General features: G+C 41.4%; 1 protein-coding gene across 1 annotated transcript in view; it reads right to left on the bottom strand.

Annotated features, from left to right (window-relative positions):
• The window catches only part of ZFYVE9 (zinc finger FYVE-type containing 9), a 203,943-nt gene that overhangs the window by 186,150 nt on the left and 2,643 nt on the right, over positions 1-15,150 (bottom strand). The gene's annotated exons all lie outside the window — the stretch shown is intronic.

Genomic DNA, 15,150 nt, shown 5'->3' on the forward strand with positions numbered 1-15,150 from the left:
AAAAAAAAAAAAAAAAAAAAAAAAAAAAAAAAAAAAAAAAAAAAAAAAAAAATTGGTTTATTTAGTATCTACGTTATACTCCTAAAGATGTAACTGCTGTCATTTTGAGTAAACATCTTGAGTAGAAAAGGAACCCTAGTGTTATGCTTCGTAAATTTTCTTTTTTTGCTTTTACTAAGAAAAACTCCTAGCTACTCAAGTAAGAAATTATCTTTTTAAAGCTTCTTTTGTGTTAGATATTGTATTAGAGATCCGCATTTAGGAAGAACTCCCTTTTAAACTTTCTTTTGAGGAAGACAGTAACACATGAAGTAGTTCAGTCATGTCATGTTTTCTTTTATAGCTCTTTTACAGTCAAGTAGTTAAATGCAGAAAATTTGAAGCTGTAAAAGAAAACACTTGGACATTTCTTTTGAAGAATGGAATTTTGAGCCCTAAAATTAAGTCATTTTTTAGAGATGAAAAACTTGTGGATTCCTATAAAACATGTATTTAAAATACATCTGTTAAAACTCTGGCTGGGCGCAGTGGCTCACGCCTGTAATCCCAGCACTTTGGGAGGCTGAGGCGGGCGGATCACAAGGTCAGGAGATCAAGGCCATCCTGGCTAACACGGTGAAACCCCGACTCTACTAAAAATACAAAAAAATTAGCGGACGTGGTGGCAGGCGCCTGTAGTTCCAGTTACTCGGAAGGCTGAGGCAGGAGAAAAGCGTGAACCTGGGAGGTGGAGCTTTCAGTGAGTCGAGATGGCGCCACTGCACTCCAGCCTGGGCGACAGAGTGAGACTACATCTCAAAAAAAAAAAAGAAAAAAGAAAAACGTCATCAAAATCATCCTAACAATAATACCTAACATTTGCTTAATACATGTGGCAGCCATGGAGGTATGTCACGGATATCAACCTTTATGAAATAACTTTCCAACAAGCTTCTAGATGTACAGTTAGCTGACAGCCTCCTACTGCACTCCCTTCAGGATGCCCAGCTTTCAAGCTGAAGTCACACTCTTCCTGGGCAGCCCCACCCAATGACTGCTCATAACATAGGCACTAAGGCCTGGCCATTTCTGTCCAATGCAGGACTCCTCTAATGAACAATTTTTGTTCGAGTCTTCACTGTGTTGTCTGAAACTCTGTCAGACCTGCATCTCACTCTGAGACTCTCCCTGACAACTGTGCCCCCTCTCCCTTTCCTTTCACAGAAGTCCTCTCCTACCTCATGTATCTCTTATGTTCCTGTCTCAGCAGCTGCTTCCTGAAGGACTCAAACTGGCACAGCTGGTACCAGAAACTGACTGAGAAAGCAGGAGGTAAGACAGGGCTTAGGAACGAGGTAACTTACTGCCTGACTGACAATGAAGATCTCATCCCAGGTAGTACGTGAGGCATGAGAGGCCCTGACACAAGCTGGTGGCCCAACTGTTAACACACAAGTTGTGACCTGGAAGAATGTTCCCAGAGAGGAACACTCAAACTGGTATAAAGATTCAGATATTTGGGAAGGGGAACACAAACATACAAGAACAATAGAGTTGGCTAGCTGTTAGACTGCCTTGGCTCCCTAGAAAGCAGCTAACAAACAACTGAAAACTAAGTGTGAAGGCCAGAGGGCTCTTTGATAGCTCATAAACAGGTCCTTATCACCTACCATGGAAGGCAGTAAAAGATGAAGAACAAACTCTGGATGGCTACAGACCACTGCTTCACGATGACTGAATGCTCAGCCAAGGCAGGCTTGTTATGCCAAGGTCAGGATCCTGGTTTAGAAAACCCAGAGGCCTGATAGACAGGTTAGGGATAGATGGTTGCCCCCAAAGATTGTCATTTCCAAATCCTTTGAACTCAGGGATGAGTTAGCACTCCCTGCTGTGCAGAAGCACACTTCAGAGGTCTGTCACCTGCAAGGCAACACAGGGGCTCCCTAAGGATCTGTCCCTATCTGCATTCTTGGATGCCATGATAATAGCTAGTGCTAACCCTGCCAAGGACATCTTGGACCTGATAAGGGAGAACAGAGACTATAATTCCCAAAAGAATGGCAAGAATTAGCCAGTGTAAGTAAACGAGCAGGACTGGCATAAACCACAGTGCTAGATTTTCAAGGTGCTTAATCAAGAAAGAAGGGACATTAGACTAAGGTCAAGTTTACTGGTTGAAAGGGGGGCTGTCTCAGGATATGAGAAATAACACTGTAGCAGGGACCTGGGAGATAGTGTAAACTTGCTGCCAGGGTGGCTCCTAGGAGTCTGGAGAAAATGATGGCCCAAACTAATTGAGGGTGAAATGACTGAATTGACATAGCAGAGAGCAGTGGACAGGATTAAAAGGCTCAGGAAAGTGGATATGATAGAGTTGTGTATACCATGTGAGGAGAGAAGACCATTCATCAAAGCCATCAGGAACATACTGATGAGAGAGGCACCAGCATCACTAAGAAGCTCAGTGGTGGCACTCCTCTAAAGGAAAGGCTCATTGATAGCAATAGGGGACAAGTGGTGGCACTTAAACACCAGAAGCTAGTGAACTGTTGCCATTATGATTCATGTTGAAAGACAGCCAATAAGACTCAACCTTCAGGGAGCTATGGAGACAGTTAAGAGAATATGGTACAGGTTGGGCACAGTGGCTCATGCCTGTAATCCCAGCATACTCTGGGAGGCTGAGGTGGGTGGATCACCTAAGGTCAGGAGTTCAAGACCAGTCTGGCCAACACAATGAAAACCCCGTCTCTACTGAAAATACAAAAATTAGCTGGGTGTGGTAGTGGGCACCTGTCATCCCAACTACTGGGGAGGCTGAGGCAGGAGAATCACTTGAACCCAGGAGGTGGAGGTTGCAGTGAGTCGAGATCACACTACTGTACTACCGCCTGGGCAACAGAGTAAGACTCGATCTCAAAAGAAAAAGAAAAAAAGGAAAAAAAAACAGAATATGATGCCATAAGGAAAAAAACAGGTAGTCAAAATCATTGCTGCTTAATGCATATAATCAAAACAAGGCAAGAATTGGATAAGCAGGAGGCTGAAGGTGATTGCACCAATAAAAACCTACCATCCCTTTCCCAGTTCCTGAACCTGGGCCAGTTTTCAGATCTAGACTCATATATACATGTGTAAAATTACTCCCAAGTCCATCCTCAAAGGAACCTATGGCCATTTACTCAGGCAACTATAAAGTGGAGAAAGGAAAATACCCATCCCCTGGGTATAATCAAAACCAAAATTGTGTACCGGGGAGAGGTAAAGGGAATGGCAACAATTAGTGTCACCTTTAAGGATCTCAAAGATTCAAGGGCAGTAGTACCTAAATATATCTATTTAATTCAAAAGTCTGGCCCCTACAGGAACCAGCTGGATCTACCACAAACTCAAACAAGTAGCAACTATGACCACATTGCCATGCTAGATGCAGTATGTTTGTTACAGCAGATAAATATAGCTTTGGGTACATGGCATGCAGCCATTTGTATGGCAAATAAGTTCCTTTCTATCCTAATCAGAAAAGAGGATCAGAAACCGTTCACTTTCATGTGGAACAAACAATAAAATGCATTCATGGTTTTGCTTCGAGGCTGTTAACTTCACTCTATCATAATACAGTCTGCAGAGATCTGGACTCAAAACAGCACATAGATCCATTACGTCAGTGATATATGTTGATCTTGTAAGATGAGCAAGAGGTGGGTAGCATAGTGAAGGGCTTGGTGAGGGACATGTGTTCCAAAGAGGGTAAAGAAAAACCCTACAATTATTCAGGCATCTACCATTTCAGTGAAGTTTTAAGAGTCCACTGTTCGCAATCATGCCAACACATCCCCTCCAAAGCAAAAGACAAATTGCTGCATCTTGCATCCCCGACTACAAAAAAGGAAACACAATGTTTAGTAGGCTCCTTTAGATTCTAGAAGTAACACATTCTATACACAGGAATACCGCTGTGGCCCGTATACTGGTTGACATGAAAGGCTGCCAGTTTTGAGTAGGGGCAACAACTCTGCAGCAAGCCCAGGCTGTAGTGCAAGCAATACATATGCTGTTCAAAGTACCAATGGTGGGAAAAGATGTAGTGTAGAGTTTATAGCAAGGACGAGAATCAAAATGCAGGCCCCTAGAGTTCTGCAGGAAAGCCATGCTGTTAGAAAAACAGGTTCTGGTGTGCAACTGTGTCCTGTTAAGAGATAGAATGCTTCATCACTGGGCACCACGTGTCCAGACTTTCCATAATAAGCTGCATTCACTAGACTCGCCAGGTCATAAAGCCACGTGAGCACAGCAGCAATCCATTATAAGATAGGAATGGCATATCAAGGATCAAAATGAAACAAAACCAAAGGGCACAAGGAGACTGCTATAAGTGGGCAGCCAAGACTTCCCTGGCACCCACCACACAAGCACCCCTTCCTCAGTTCACATCTATAGCTGTTTGGTGTATCCTACATGACCCACTTAAGAAGGAGAAAAAAGCCAAAGTTTTGCTTATAAGTAGGTCAGCTCCGTATGTGAATGCAAACTGAAAAAAACAAGTTCATTATAGCCACACTTAGGTGTGACCTTGACAATGAAAAGGGAAAATCTTCTTAACAGATAGAACTTTGAGTGGTGCACCTGGTTATGAATTTTATGCAGAAAGGAAAGTGGCCTGGGGTGAGAATATATAAACTTATGGGCAGTGGCAAATAGACTGGCCAACTGGTTAGAGGCCTTTAAGGAGAAGGACAAGGGCAAGAGGTATGAGTGAAGGCAAATGAATGAACATATGGGAGTGGATGAAACGTATGAAAATCTTTGTTTCATGTGTTAACGCCCACCAGAAAGCATCCAATACAGAAGAGCCAATGAACAGCCAAGGAGACAAAATGACTCAACTAGCTGACATCGGTCACCCAGAGGTGGCAAGATGGGGACATAAATGGAGAGGTCACTATGGCAGAAATAGAGATGGAAGCAGAGAAGGAGACATGGACTCCCATTTACCAAGGCCAACTCTGAACATCCAACCTATGAGCAACAAAGACCAACACCAAGCCACCATATAGCATTATGCCTCAGGCAGACCAACAGACTATTAAGTGGCAAACTGACTACACTGTGCCTCTTCCATCTTGGATGGGCCAATGATTGATCTTTATAGGATTAGACACTTATTCCAGGTATAGATTTGCCTTTCCTGTCCACAGAGACCTAGCCAGTACCACTAAACACGGACTTACACAGTGCTTAATCAACAGACATGGAATCCAGCCAAGCAAATCACTTCACAGTGAAAGATTTGTGGCAGTAGGCCCATAACCATGAGCTCCAGTAGTTATATCCATAACAGCTCCATACAAAAGGACCCAGTCTTACAGAGTATTGGAATGGCCTGCTGAAGGTACAGCTAATGTATTAGCTCAGAGACAAAAATGGTGTGCTACCCTCTTGTATGCAGTACATGCACTGATTTAGAGCTAGGTTACCAGTAAGAAGAATACATGGGTCTGAGAACCAAGAACTGAAAAGAGAAACAGCCCCTGCCATCATTCCCAATGATCTACTTTGTGCTTCCTATCTCTGCAATGTGGGGGCTCTATGGCGTTAGAAGTCCTGGTACCCAAACCGGGCACACTTTTGCCAGGAGACACAGGCAAAGGTCACAATGAACTACAAGTTACAGCTGCAGCTTGAATATTGGGTGTTCCTTGTGTCCAAGGACTAGAAAGCAGTAAGAGGAATGCCCATCTTGGCAAGATTAATTAACCCTCATCCTCAGGAGGAAGTAGGGCTGCTGTTACACAAAGAGAACAAGAAGGAACATGTGTGGGACTCAGATGATCCCTGCCCAGTTGTGACTATGAATGGACAAATGCAATCACTCCAGTCTGAGAAAGGTATGGTTCTCAGACTCTCAGAAATGAGGGTTTGGGTCATACCACTAAGTAAACAACCAACACCAGCAGAAATGATAGCTGAGGGCAAGGGCAATTTAGACTACATAGTGGAGATGGCTCTAGAACCTTGTGGCTCTGAGACCAGCTACAGTGATGAGCCTGAAGCCTGTCTCACTAATGTCTTTCTACATTTCCTCCCTTGGAGGAGCTGCTCTCAGAAACTGTGAAGACATGGATCTGTGCATCACAAGAAATGGACTGTAGCAGTCACTTACTTGGATCTTCCTTCAAAAAAGAATTGCCATTCAGGTACAAGGAGTTTGGATAGCTAACAGCCTCCAGCTGCAGCGTGTCCAGAATTCATCTCAGCTTCCCAGTCATGACCATGCTCTCCTTGGGCAGCTCTAGCTGGTGACTAAACATGGTGGGTGTACTAAAATCTGGCCATTTCTGCCCATGCAGGACTCCTCTAACAGGCAATATGTGCTCTGAAGTTCCCAGTTAGGTTGACTGAGATTTTTTCAGATCTGCATCACAGATTGAGGCTCTCCCTAGCCAATTCTGCTTTCTCCCCATTTCCTTTCACAGGCATTCCACTCCATAAAACCTCTTGCACTACTATATCCATTTCAACGTCTCCTTCCCAGGAGACTTGAACCAATATACTACGTAATTAGCTCTTTATGTGTATCACTTCATTTAACCCACTGATGTATTATTGTTAGTCCCATTTTACAGGTGAGAAAACTGAGGCACAAACAAGTTATTAATTTGCCCAAGATCACAAAGTGAAAGGAGAATTAAATTTGAACCCAGTTTGACTCTGGAGCCTGTAATTTAATCACTATGCTAGAGGAGACAGGATATTGTCTTGTCATCTTTAGATATTAACAGTGATTATTCCGTGTAATTTTAAAGAGTAAAAGAGCAAAAGGATATACACTAGAGGAAAAGCTAGATTTTGGCTAAATATAAAAGAAATAATACTGCTAAAATTCTAATAATGTGCAGAACGAGCACCTTCAGTAAGTAATCAAGACCTATCATCTAAGAGTTCAAATAGTCTTGGATATGGTGAGGGTGAGACTTTAAAAAACAGATAAAAGTTGACCTACATCAGTAAAAGGTGTTAATTACTAAGTCCTATGTGGAAAAAAGGGGTTCCACAACCAAGTAAGTTTGGGTAATACAGCCAGACACAGTGGCTCATGCCTGTAATCCTAGTACTTTGAGAGGCCGAGGCAGCTGGATCACCTGAGGTCAGGAGTTTGAGACCAGCCTGGCCAACATGGTGAAATCCCATCTCTACTAAAAATACAAAAATTAGCCAGACATGGTGGTGCATGCCTGTAATCCCAGCTACTCAGGAGCCTGAGGCAGGAGAATTGTTTGAATCTGGAAGGCGGAGGTTGCAGTTAGCCAAGGTGGCACCACTGCACTCCAGCCTGGGCAACAAGAGCAAAACTCCATCTCAGAAAAAACTGGGGTAATACATAGCTGAACAAAGTTAAACAAGTTTCTTCTACTCCTTAGTCTTTAGAATACTAATGTGCATTTGCAAACTTCTACCTGAGGGATATAGTAAGCTGAAAACCCAAACTTATTTGACTGAAGAACATTTCCTTGCTCCTAGGGAACATGCTTTAGAAATCCTGGATGGGCCTGGAGCGGTGGCTCATGCCTCTAATCCTAGCACTTTGGGAAGCCGAGACGGGCGGATCACTTGATGTCAGGAGTTCAAGACCAACCTGACCAACACGGTGAAACCGCATCTCTACTAAAAATACAAAAAATTAGCCAGGTGTAGTGGTGGGCGCCTGTAATCCCAGCTACTCAGGAGGCTGAGGCAGGAGAATTGCTTGAATCCAGGAGGCGGAGGCTGCAGTGAGCCGAGACCACACCGCTGCACTCCAGCCTAGGTGACAGAGCGAGACTCCATCTAAAAAAAAACACATATACACATAGACACATGACAAGATTCACAGGATGAAAAAAGAGTGTGGACTTTCCAGTCAGAGATATATGAGTTTGATATATAAGTTTGAATCATGGATGTGGGCTTAAGCTTAGGAAAATCAATAAAACTCTCCAAGCCTCAGTTTCCTCAGCTGTAAAATGCATAATAATACAATGATCTTATAATAGCCTTAGTAAGAGTTAGAAATAACATATGTGAAATACTTACCAGAAAGATGGCACACTACAAGGAAGGCTTTTATATTACACAAAAAGTAATACAAAGTAAAAGAATCAAGAAAAACTCCATAAACCTGGAATCATGGAAGAACCGGATGCAAAAATAGCAGTGAGGAATGATCAGCCTGGAACCAAATCATGACAGCTATATGCCAGGTTAAAGAAACTCAACCTTGCTTTTTAAACATTGAGCAGAAATTTCCAAGAGTGACCTCACAATAACTTCAAAAATAATTTTCAGCTACTACCACTAAAAAAAAAAAAAAAAAGGGACAATTATCACCAGAATCACAAAAAGGCCTACATGATGTATTGTGAAGTTCAGGTTTCAAACTGGCAGTGTTTTATTTTAATTACCTTTTAGGGATTGTTTCTCCTGCTCAATTGAAAATGAAAAATGGAGACTGAAGCTCCCCTGTTGCCCAGGCTGGAGTGCTGTGGCACGATCTCGGCTCACGGCAGCCTCCCCTCCGGGTTCCCAGGTTCAAGCAATTCTTCTGCCTCAGCCTCCTGAGTAGCTGGAACTACAGGGGCCCACCACCACGCCCAGCCAATTTTTGTATTTTTAGTAGAAACCGGGTTTCACAATATTGGCCAGGCTGATCTTGAATTCCTGACCTCAAGCGATCCATCCACCTCGGCCTCCCAAAGCATTGGGATTACAGGCATAAGCCACCGTGCCCAGCCCTATCTATCTATTTATCTAGCTATCTATCTACTTATTCAGAGATGAGGTCTCACTATGTTGCTCAGGCTGGAGTAGTGTGCAGTGGCTATTCTCAGACATGATCCCACTACTGATCAGGATGGGAGTTTTGAGCTGCTCCATTCCCATCCTGGGTCAGTTCACCCCTCCTTAGGCAACCTGGTGGTTTCCCACTTCCAGGAGGTCACCATACTGATGCCAAACTTAGTGCAGACACCGATCGGCATAGCACACTACAGCCCAGAACTCCTGGGCTCAGGCAATCTTCCTGTCTCAGCCTCCCAAGTAACTGGGACTACAGGCACATGCCACCACATCCAGTCAACGTATTTTAATAAAGAGAATTTTGATATAGACTCTGTTGGGCTATGAAACAAATCATAAAAACATGTACAATTTACTCTTTCTTCATTTTAATAAAATGAAATCTCACAGATAAACACCAAACCTTAATCATTAAAGGTTAGGAAAGAACCAAACCATATTGCAAACAGAAATGCATACTTTTTCATTAATCCTACCAAAAAGGCTCCAGAACTGCTGTTTTTTTAACTTTATATGGAAATTATGCCATCCAAAGGAACTAAAGGATTGTATAATAAACCAGAACAAGAATTTCAGCTCAAAATCACCACTACAGGCCGGGTGCGGTGGCTCACACCTGTAATCCCAGCACTTCGGGAGGCCAAAGAAGGTGGATCACGAGGTCAGGAGTTCAAGACCAGCCTGGTCAAGATGGTGAAACCCCATCTCTACTAAAAATACAGAAATTAGCTGGACATGGTGGCGGGTGCCTATAATCCCAGCTACTAGGGAGGCTGAGGCAGAAAACTGCTTGAATCCAGGAGGCGGAAGTTGCAGTGAGCCGAGATCATGCCACTGCACTCCAGCCTAGGCGACCGAGCAAGACTCCATCTAAAAAAAAAAAAAAAAAAAATCACCACTATAGATTCTAAAAGTGAACTTAAGCAGGAAAATACTGTGGGTGATCCACTGCATGTAGAATGAAGGTCTAAAACTTGCACTTTGTTTACTCACACAGTGGTTCCCTGTAGTATTTCCTAACTGGTTTGAAAAAACTTAAGAAAGATTAGCAAGTAATTACTGCTGACTTTGAACTATGTCCTAAAAAACCTCATAGGGAGGCTTTAATACCTTGAATGAGTAACCAAAACATTGGGTAATATTCTACATATAAGACAGACAATCACATTTGTATTTATATAAAATTATGTATCATTGAGAGGTAATGGCGAGTCTTAAAATCTGTCATGCCTGACTGCCTAGAAATGTTAATATGAAACTGGACTGTAAATTTTTAGAAATGCTTCAGCAGAGTTAAAGAAAAACTAAACTTAGGCATTACAATTGCCTTTTCTTAAGAAATATTCATATTGCCTGGGCACAGTAGCTCGCCTGTAATCCCAGCACTTTGGGAGTCCGAGGCAGGCGGATCACAAGGTCAGGTGTTCAAGACCAGCCTGGCCAGCACAGCGAAACCCCATCTCTACTCAAAATACAAAAATTAGCAGGGCGTAGTGACAGGCGCCCGTAGTAAAAGCTACTCAGGAGGCTGGGTCAGGAGAACTGCTTCACCTGCGAGGCAGAGGTTACAGTGAGTCGAGATCATGCCACTGCACTCTAGCCTGGTCGACAGAGCGAGAGTCTATCTCAAAACAAAACAAAACAAAACAAAAAAATTCATGTTAAGGCTGGGCACAGTGGATCACGCCTGTAATCCCAGCACTTTGGGAGGCCAAGGCAGGCAGATCACTTGAGGTCAGTTCGAGACCAGCCTGGCCAACATGGTGAAAGCCCGTCACTACTAAAAATACAAAAATTAGCCAGGCGTGGTAGCGCGCACCTGTAGTCACCGCTACTAGGGAGGCTGAGGCGGGAGGATTGCTTGAACCGGGGAGACAGAGGTTGCAGTGAGCCAAGACTGAGCCACTGCACTCCTGCCTGGGTGACAGAGCAAGACTCCATCTCAAAAAGAAAAAAAGAAAGAAAGAAAAAAATATTCATATTAATAGAAGACAGCCTTTTATATAGCTGAAGTCCTCACAGCACCATTCCTATCACCACCCAATGTGGTTAATCAGTTCCATCCACCAGAGTTCACTGTTTACTAAATAGGAAACTAGAAAGTTTACAGCTATTTTTGTTTGTTTGTTTGTTTTTGAGATGAAGTTTCACTCTTCTTGCCCAGGCTGGAGTGCAATGGTGCAGTCTTGGCTCACTGCAACCTCCACCTCTGCAGTTCAAGTGATTCTCCTGTCTCAGCCTCCCAAGTAGCTGAGATTACAGGTATCTGCCACCATGCCCGGCTAATTTTTGTATTTTCAGGAGAGATGGGATTTCACTATATTGGCCAGGCTGGTCTTGAACTCCTGATCTCAGGCTATCTGCCCACCTCAGCCTCCCAAAGTGCTGGGATTACAGGCATAAGCCACCGTGCCTGGCCTACAGCTTTTATCCTCATGCCAAAAACATTCCTTATCATCAAAGAATCTGGCAATGTATCTGCAAGTAAAAGCTTCAACAATTTACCTAATGACTGTAAATAAAAGTTATTAACCAAGAGCATGGTGGCTCATGCCTGTAATCCCAGCACTTTGGGAGGCTGTGGGTTGATCATTCGAGGTTAGGAGTTCCGGACCAGCCTGGCCAACATAATGAAACCTCGCTTCTATTTAAAAAAAAAATTAAAAAGTTATGAACCGCCAATAGAGCCTTACATTACCACTTCACACTCACTAGGATGGTTATAATAAAAAAAACAGATAACAAGTGTTGGTGAGGATGTGAAGAAATTGGAACCTTCATACAATGCAGGTGGAATATAAAAAGGTGCAGCTACTTTGTAAAAACAATCTGATAGTTTCTCGAAAGGTTAAACATACAGCTACCATTTGGCCCAGGAATTCCATCCCTATAAATACCCAAGAGAAATGAAAGCATATTTCCACACAATCATTTGCACATGAATGTTAACAACATTATTTATAGTAGCCAAAAAGTAGAAAGAACCCCAACTGATGAATAAATAAAATGTGGTATTTCCATACAATGGAATATTATTCAGCAATAAAAAGAAATGAAGTATTGACACTTGCTACTGAACCCTAAAACTATTATGCTAAGTAAGAGAAACCAGTCATATATCGTATGATTCCACTTACACGAAATGTCCTGAATAGATAAGCAAACCCATAGAGGCAGAAAGTAATGGCTGCCTAGGGCTAGGAGGATTAGGGAGATCCTGGGAGTGACTGTTAATGGCTACAAATTGCTTTTTGGAGTGATTAAAATGTTCTAAAATTAGAGAGCAGTGATGTTTGCACAACTCTGTGAATACATAATACTGTTCTAACTTTTTCCGTTCCGTAAATGGGCTATTTACCATAATTTAAAAGAAAAATACAAGTACTACTTAATTTGTAAAACAGAAAATACTTTATGCATTGAGTATCCCTTATCTAAAATACTTGGAACCAGAAGCATTCCGGACAGAAGCATTTGGGACAGATTAGAATTGTGACGCAAATCTAAACACAAAATTCATTTGTTTCATATATACCTTATACACATAGCCTAAAGATAATTTTATACACTCTTTTTAATAATTTTGTACATGAAACAAAGTTTTGACTATTCTGATTGTGATCCATCACACGAGGTTAGGCGTGGAATTTTCCACTTGTGACATGATGTCAGTGCTCAAAAAGTTTTGGATCTTTGAGCATTTCGAATTTCAGAGTTTTGGATTAGGGATGCTCAACCTGTAAAAACAGCACTTTTCACATTATTTTATTAAATAAAATTTACCATTATAAAGCACAAGGTATTCTACTAACCCCATAACCAAATACTAATTCTACTGACACCTTGGTTCCTCTGTAATTTAGCAATCTCTAATAGTTCAAAATTGGATCCTGCTGATTTTACTTATTATTAGTAAACTATATAAATAATTAACAATCTGGCCGGCCTGGTGGCTCACGCCTGTAATCCCAGCACTTTGGAAGGCTGAGGCGGGCAGATCATGAGGTCAGGAGATGGAGACTATCCTGGCTAACACAGTGAAACTCCATCTCTACTAAAAATACAAAAAAATTAGCCAGGTGTGATGGCAGGCACCTGTAGTCCCAGCTACTTGGGAGGCTGAGGCAGGAGAATGGCGTGAACCCGGGAGGTGGAGCTTGCCGTGAGCCAAGATCCCGCCACTGCACTCCAGCCTGGGTGAAAGAGCGAGACTCTGTCTCAAAAAAAAACAAAAAAACAAACAAACAAACAAAAACAAATTAACAATCTTTCAAGCTCTTTTTTCAAAACTCAAGAGAAATATATTTTCCACTTCCAGAGTCCAGATTTAACAGGACTCATGGGACTGAACTCTGATTTCCCCATTATATCATTTAATACTTACAATAATCCTGTAAGGTGACCATTATCAGTTACATTTTATAAAAAAGTAAATTGAGACTTAAAGAGGGTTAAGAAACTTGTCCAAGGTTATAAGATAAGACTGACAGGCTATTAAATCTAGTTCTTGCCTACTGTAGTTTATAAGGAAAAGTCTATGTTCTGAAAACAGTTCTTAAGTAAATTTAATAAATTGCGAGTTTTTTGAAAACTAAATATATGAACTATTTCTATTTAGTGCCTGCAACTATATATTTTCCAATGATTATTATATACAGTTGTCTCTCTGTGTCTGTGGAGGATTGGTTCCAGGAACCCACAGGATACCAAAATCTGTGGATGCTCAAATCCCTTATATAAAATGGCACAGTATTCGCATATAACCTATGCATATCCTCCTGTATACTTTAAATCATATCTAGATTACTTACAATGCCAAATACAATGTAAGTGCTATGCAAATCAACTGTTATACTGTCTTGGGTTTTATTTGTATCATTTTATTATTGTATGATTACTTTTGTGTGTGCGTGTGTGTGTGTGTGGATATTTTTGAGCCTTGGTTGGTAGGACCCACAGATACAGAGGTCTGACTGTACCAAGAATGTTGCTCTATATAATGCAGGTCAAGTATACACAAGTAAAATTAAAGATCAATGTAAAACACTGAAAATAAATAATTTGCAACAAGTATACCCTATACAAAGGGAATATTAATTTATTGGCTAAAACTGAAATGGAAAATATACTAAGATCAAAATTGTTTTCCATAAAAAATTCGAAAGAATTCCAAAAGTAGACTTAGTCTAAAAAAAATAAAGCCACCAAGTTTTAAGTCACGCAGAAATCCCAATGCCTGATTTTTGTTTTTCCCAAAAGGAAGAAAGAAATGTACATTTATTGAGCACCTCCTGCATGACAAACACTGAGCTAATTGCTTTCGGTTACTTTTATCTCATGGAACCTGTTCTACTTTGCTGGGAGGGGTAGTGTTACTCCAATAGTACATAAGAAACTCAGAATCTAAATGTCACATTGCTCTAAGAGGTGTAGTAAGGATTCCTGCTCACATCCGACTCCATACTCTGTACCACATTATGCAATTAGCAACCATAAAACACACATATATACACCATCCCTTCAGGAACATAAGAACTTAAGCTAAAATCCAGGCAATTATCTTTTAAACAAGCTTTGTGCCTTGCAACTAGTCTGTGGCTAGCACGTTAACAAGGTGCCAAGTAAAAGTTTACTGAATGGAATGAACGGTGGTGGTAGCTTAGCAACAGAGGAAAGAATTACCATCTCTACTCACTCTACCTTTCTAAAGGAGTTAATAAGGAACTATCACCAGGCAAAATAAACAATTATTTCCTTAAACAAAACACTGAATCAGGAATTGGAAGAGAAAGGATTAATCATATATAAAAATTATTATCAATGTCCTTAAAGGGCAAGATGAGACACAGACACCTTAAACAGAGATTTAGTACGTTCCACTCAATTACAACACTTGTCTAACCTACCTTGTAACAGTTAATTAAAGGTATTCTGCTTCCACAGGACAAGTTTAGTAGAGCCCTTGGTCATTTTTGTGTTTCCCAGAATACCTACAACAGGACCTGGCGCTTAAAAGCCAAAACTGCATACAAATATTTTACAGATTATAATACCTTTTCAGATGTATTTATCCTAAAAGCCTTGCAAGGTAAGCATAATAACAGAAGTATATGCATTTTACAGACAATGACATTGGTGTCTATTAAGCGCCAAAGTAAATGACGAGGTGTTCTTCTATCACACCTCAGCTATCACAGGAGGCTCTCAATAAATGGCTGCTGGTTGGATCAGCTGTCCCTCAAAATATCATTTTTCTTTCTAAGATTATTTACTACAAGAAATGACATCCTTTGAGCTGGAGCTGCAAGGAAGTGGGAAAAAAAAAAAAAAGAAATG

Source organism: Rhinopithecus bieti, unplaced genomic scaffold (assembly GCF_001698545.2).
Source record: "Rhinopithecus bieti isolate Rb0 unplaced genomic scaffold, ASM169854v2 scaffold_7684, whole genome shotgun sequence".
NCBI classification, from domain to species: domain Eukaryota; kingdom Metazoa; phylum Chordata; class Mammalia; order Primates; family Cercopithecidae; genus Rhinopithecus; species Rhinopithecus bieti.